The 6000-nt window shown below is 50.7% G+C and overlaps 1 protein-coding gene across 6 annotated transcripts in view; it reads right to left on the minus strand.

Annotated features, from left to right (window-relative positions):
- The window catches only part of Nrf1 (nuclear respiratory factor 1), a 109177-nt gene extending 106670 nt beyond the window's left edge, over positions 1–2507 (minus strand). For all 6 annotated transcript variants that reach the window (XM_027391390.2, XM_027391389.2, XM_027391388.2 and 3 more), the window contains exon 1: positions 2393–2507. The gene's annotated coding sequence lies outside the window, so the exon portion shown is untranslated. The remainder of the gene's footprint in view (positions 1–2392) is intronic.
- Between the last annotated feature and the right edge of the window lie 3493 nt (positions 2508–6000).

A 6000-nucleotide genomic window follows, 5' to 3' on the forward strand; every position in this document is an offset into this window, starting at 1 on the left:
TAATAAAAGGAAACAAAAAGCCACAACCTTGGGTTCCACTAAAATATATATGAATGTCAAGGGAAACCTGAAATCCTTCTACAATCCTGTAGTTCCCCTAACAGTGTTTTTGTGAAAACACCTAGTTTGAATTGGTTACTTTTGGCTAATAGAATATGAACCACTCACTACCAAGCAGTAAGTCATTTTCCCTTCTGCATGTTGAGTTTGAGATTATAATGAAATCAAGAGACTTTAAATAAGGTGGGCTAAAAGACTCTTAATCCGTGGGCTGTGGTAACACACACCTTTAGTCCCAGCACCCCGAAGGCAGAGGCAGGTGGATCTCTGTGAGTTCAAGACCAGCCTGGTCTACAAGAGCTAGTTCCAGGATAGCCTCCAAAGCCACAGAGAAACAAACAAAAAGATTCCTAATCTGGCCGGGCAGTGGTGGAAGGCAGAGGAAGGTGGATCTCTGTGAGTTCGAGGCCAGCCTGGTCTCCAGATCGAGTTCCAGGACAGGCTCCAAAACTACAAAGAAACCATGTCTTGAAAAAAAGAAAAAAGACCCTTACTCTGATTATTGTTTTATTTTTGTTTGGGTCAAATACTCAATTGAAAGCAGCAGCCTAACTCCTATCAGGAAAAAGAAAAGATGCTGCCAGTGTAAGTCAGCAGCACATGGGGTTTTTGTTTGTTTGTTGTTTTGGGTTTTTTTTTTTTTTTTTCTGCATCGCCATCCTGGGTGATGGAGGAAAAAAAAAAAAAGCCCCTAAAATTCTGCACATAATTCAGCACCCGAATTAAAAGTAAATACACATAACTATATACTTCCTTTCGTGCTCATAACCATAGTTTTACTACCTTAGGGTGACTTGTCTAGAACTTTCAAATAATGTTAGGGTGTCAGGACACAACTGAATGAAGAAAAAAAAAAAAAAACCAAAGCCAACACACCTATAAAAAAAAAAAGTATGTCCAATGTTTCCCTCTTCTCTTCCCTTGAGTGAGGAACAATCCAATAACTTACTGTTCAAGGCCAAAGGAAAAAGAAATTTAAAAGGAACGGCTGAAAGGACCACTCCCCCCCCCCCAAGAAAGACAAAAGCTGTACCCATTCTCCTACAGAGCACTGTCCCAACTGACAGGTTCACTCCCACTAACTTTCATCCCATAAACACCGTTTAAACATTCCGTAAAATGTAAATTTTGCTCTGCCTACTGAAAGAATTCGGCCCAACCGATACCAACTCTAACATAAACAATTAGTACACGATATTTCGATGGCTGGGAAGATGGGATGAACTGTTAACAGCTCCTCCAACTGGTCGGAGCAGATACGCTTTGAAGTCCTAACAACATTAAGATTATTTTCACAATTTCAAGTTCTGGTGGGCGGTCAGGTGCACCGTACCAAGTTTGGGACCAGCAGCAACGACACAACAGGTGAGAGGCACAGTGGACATCACTACAAAACATGCAGATGGCAAACCCTCGAGTCCGCGGAAGCCCGGGAGGTGGGACAGCACCGAGCACACGACCATCCCGGACCCCGTTTTAACCGAGGCGAAGGTTCCGTTCTTTTGGAGGGGGTACCCCGGGGACCACCACGCCGGGCCCGGTTAGAGCCCAGGCCCCTGGGTGGGCATGTCCGCCGGAGGAGAAAACACAATGTCGCTCCTTATTTCTGTGTACAAAAGGACTTTGCGCCCTCCTCCTCCTCCTCCTCCTCGAACTGCCGCCCAGGCGCCTCGTCGCAACTTGCAAGAAGGTGGGCAGCGCGCCATATTCGGCGCCCCCCAGTCCACCTGGGGAAGCAGCCCACGCCACCCAGGCGGGAGGGAAGCTCCGGAGGCCGCCCGCCCGCCCGAGCCACCAGCCTCCTCTCCCGCCAGAGACAGCCACTCCCGCGCCCCGCCGGCCGGCCGACCGCGCCGCGCCGCCGGCGGACGAGACCCGGGAAGAGCCGAGGGGGCGAGCGCCGAGCCGCCGCTCCGGTCCCGCGCAGCCCACCCACCTCCCGGGCCCGGCGCGCTCTCCCGGGCCGCCCGCTCCCGAGCCCGTGGGGGGAAAAAAGGCCAGGCCCCGGGGTTCCACGGCGCGGAGAAGGCCGCGGCCCGGAGAACCCGAGGCGGCAGGGGAGGCCGGAACCCTGGGGCTCTCGGGAGGGCAGCCGCCTCCCTCTCGAGCCCGCCAGGACGCCTGGGGCCTAGTGCGGCCTGCGCATCCTCGGGGTGGCGGTTTGGCTGGGCCGGGCCCGGGTCCCCCGCCCCAGGCAGGCCGAATCCGGCGGGGGCCCAGGCCCCGAGCCGGGGGCGGCAGGGTGCCGGCTGCGGGGCGGCCGGCGGGCGGGCGGCGTGTTGCGGCTGCGCCGGGGCTGAAATAGCTGGAGATTGCGCGGTAGGGCACTCACCTCAGAGCGGCTGCGCTACCGTGGGCCTGCGCCGTGGAGACTGCGACCGCGCCGGCTCCTCGCAGCCTCCTGCCACCAGCGGCAATGGCGAGCGCTGCCGCCTCTGCCGCCGCCGCCGCCGCCGAAGAGGGGGAGGGGAGGGAGGAGGCACGCACGCGACGCACGGCTCGGCTTCCCCGCCCGGAGGCCGCCATGATGGCGAGGCCGGCGCGGCTGCGGCGGCCCCGGGAGGGGGCTCTCGGCAGTCCCCTCGCAGCCCCCGGCCGCCGGGGCGGCTTTCTCCGGCCGCCGGGGCAGCGTCGGCCGGGGCCGGAGCCCGCAGGGCCGCTCGCCGCGCGGGCAGACGGGGGACGCGGCGGCCGAGAGGCTCATGCGGCCCAAGATGGTTGCTGATCCGGAGGGGACCTCCGCTCGGTCCCCAGCGCGGGGACCACGCTGGGACCTCCGCCCCGCTCCAGGGGGCTCCCTGGCCTGGCTCGCAGCCGCGACCCCTCTCCGAAACGAGATTTGCTCCGCTCTTTGAAAGCCCTAGCCAGACCTTTCGGGGGAAAAAGCCTAGTAGCAAGCAGGATGGTAGTGTATGCGCTCGTTATTGGATGCACATTTCTTTTTTCTTTTCTTTTCTTTTCTTTTCTTTTATTTTATTTCGTTCCCTTTCTGGACCGGGTGCCGTTGCGGGTGCTCGCTCCCAATGCGCCTCTTAGCAAACCACAGCCCCATTTCAGAAAATCAAAAAGTTACGTTCCTGCCCGTGCTCTCTTGGCTCTCACATGGAGCCCCAGGGACTCCTGGTTGCATGCCTAGCAAATGAGGAGCAGACAGGTGGGGAGGGATCGGTTGGAGACATGAGGGGTAGTTTGGGTTGGTTTTGTCATCTGTAGTCACCGTAAGGAGAATTACTGATTCTGAGCTCCAGCTGAAACCCAGAATCGTAGCGAGTTACCCTGAGAACCTGCTTTTTTTTTTTTCTTTTTTAACACCTCCTGGAAATTTTTTATGCGCCCTGGATAATTATAAAATGCCCCCAAAGGGTGTCATCTTAACAAATAGGGAAGCATTAGTTTTTACTAAGGTATTTCTTAAAAAATTGAATACCAAGCCAGGTGGTGGTAATGGCACACGCCTTTAATCCCAACACTTGGGAAGCAGAGGCAGGCGGATCTCTGTGAGTTCCAGGCCAGCCTGGTTTATAAAGCGAGTTCCAGGGCAGCCAGAGCAACACAGAGAAATTTAATTTTTTTTTTTAAATGCCTTTTTCCCTTGTTTTTTAGAACGGTGTCCCGGATACCACCCATTGCTGTAGGAAGAATCACTACTCCTTCCTCTTTGCCTCAGCTTTACATACTCAGTGAAATCTTTTTTTTTTTTTTTTTTTTTTTTTCCCTCCTGAGACAGGTTCTCAACTATGTAGCCCTAGATTCCCTGAAACTCCAAATAAAGATCAGGGTAGCCTCTGGGCGTCGGTGTTGCATGCCTTTAATCCCAGCACTCAGAGGGAGGCAGAGGCAGGATCTCTGTGAGTTCGAGGCCAGCCTGGTCTCCAGATCGAGTGCCAGGATAGGCTCCAAAGCTACACAGAGAAACCCTGTCTTGAAAAACCAAAAAAAAAAAAAAAAAAAGATCAGGGTAGCCTTCAACTCGGAGATTTCTGGAATTAAGGACATGTGTCCCCATGCCTGGCCATCCAGTGAAATCTTTGAAGCTTGGTTGGGGCTGCTTTCTTACCGAGACGCTACACTTGGACCCCTCACTCCCTGCCCCTACACTTGACTCTCTGGTTCATTCTGCACACTTCAACTTGAGCGGCCTTTTTTTTTTTTTTTTTTTTTTTTTTTCTTTAAAGCAAATCATGTTAATTCCCTGCTTGGAATGTTTAATTAGCTCTCCCATTACTCCTAGGCTAATGTCTAAAGTTCTTGAAAGTGGCTCTGAGGACTTGGATGACCTCTCCCGTGGTGCCATCTCTGACCTCATCTGCCACGTCTCTCTCAGGCTGTGGAAGAACTGGGAAGCCTTGGGTCATATAAATCTAGGAATGCTGACTTTTTACAGTGTAAAAAGTGTAAAACTTTTACAGTTTTACAAACACTGCTCCTTTTGCTCAGAACTTTTTTCTGTTGTCTCCTCACCGGCTAGAAAAATTCATCAATATAACTAGATAATCTTTTAGTCCCAATATTTCCTTCATCCCTCATCTCCCAAGACTGGGTGCCTTGCCCCCTCCTCATTACATCCCGGACTTCCCACCTCCATTATTTCCCTTCTCTCTTTATTAAGGGCCTCAAGTGGTCCAGGCTAACCTCTATTAATATGTATGGGAGGATGACCGTCAACCTCTAAGTCTTCTGCCCCACCAAGTGCTAGACTTACAGGCCTGTGCTACAGGCCTGGTTAATGTGGGATCAAACCCAGAACTTCATGCATGGGAGGCGAGCAACACGCCCACTCCACAAGTTATTCCCCTCTCATTCTCAGATGCAACCCATTAGATTAAATACTGCCATATTCCCATTTGACAGATGAGGAAACTAGAACATGTAGACGTTATTTATCCAAATCAGATGATAAAAGATAGAACCAGTCCTGAGCCTGACCTCAGAACCACACTCTTAGCTATCACCAGGTTTGTTAGATGGCAACACACACTCAGTCACAAAGCACAAGAGAAACTTAGTGGGCCATAGCCCAACATTCCATGAAAGAACCAAATAATATTAACTTAGGCTTTTGCGAAACTATTGACAGATTTTTCTGCTGTAAATTTTCTAATTTTACAAATATTAAAATACAAATTACTCACCAGGTGGTGATGGCGCACACCTTTGATCCCAGCACTCAAGAGACAGAGGCAGGCAGATCTCTGTGAGTTCAAGACCAGCCTGCTCTACAACAGCTAGTTCCAGGATAGGCTCCAAAGCCACAGAGAAACCCTGTCTCAAAAAACAAAAATAAAAAGCAAACAAAAAATACCAATTACACAATATTACCAAGGCTTGTATGACCAGATAAATACTATGGGTTTGACTTTTTCATCATCTTTATATTAAATCTGTATAGCCTTAAGATTTAGGGCCGGGCATTGGTGGCGCACACCTTTAATCCCAACACTCAGGAGGCAGAGGCAGGAGGATCTCTGTGAGTTCGAGGCCAGCCTGATCTCCAGATCGAGTGCCAGAATATGCTCCAAATTTACATAGAGAAACCCTGTCTCGAAAAAACCAAAAAAAAAAAAAGTTAATGACATTCAGTATCCCAAACAAATTGAAATTGCTGCCCCCAAGCCAACCTGGTTGACCTTTGCAAGAGAATAGGGATTCATTGGCAAAGCCAAGGCTGGTCAGATATTTTTGGCTAAAATATATCAGATTATTCTGCTACCACAGTGAACACACAGTCCTTTGTATGCAAATCTTATGTCAACAGGTTCTCAGACCTGCCCTACACATTAACCTCTGGTTTCTCTTGCCTTCTTCCTGAGTTTATTGACTGTGTTATCAATGAAATTCTGGAAGCCTCCACCCAGATACCTTACCCACCTGATTAGATCTGACTGACCTCATTGGTGACTAAGTTTGGCATTCTCTTCTGTTCTTGCTATGGAAGGAGAG

This window comes from Cricetulus griseus (assembly GCF_003668045.3).
Source record: "Cricetulus griseus strain 17A/GY chromosome 1 unlocalized genomic scaffold, alternate assembly CriGri-PICRH-1.0 chr1_0, whole genome shotgun sequence".
NCBI classification, from domain to species: domain Eukaryota; kingdom Metazoa; phylum Chordata; class Mammalia; order Rodentia; family Cricetidae; genus Cricetulus; species Cricetulus griseus.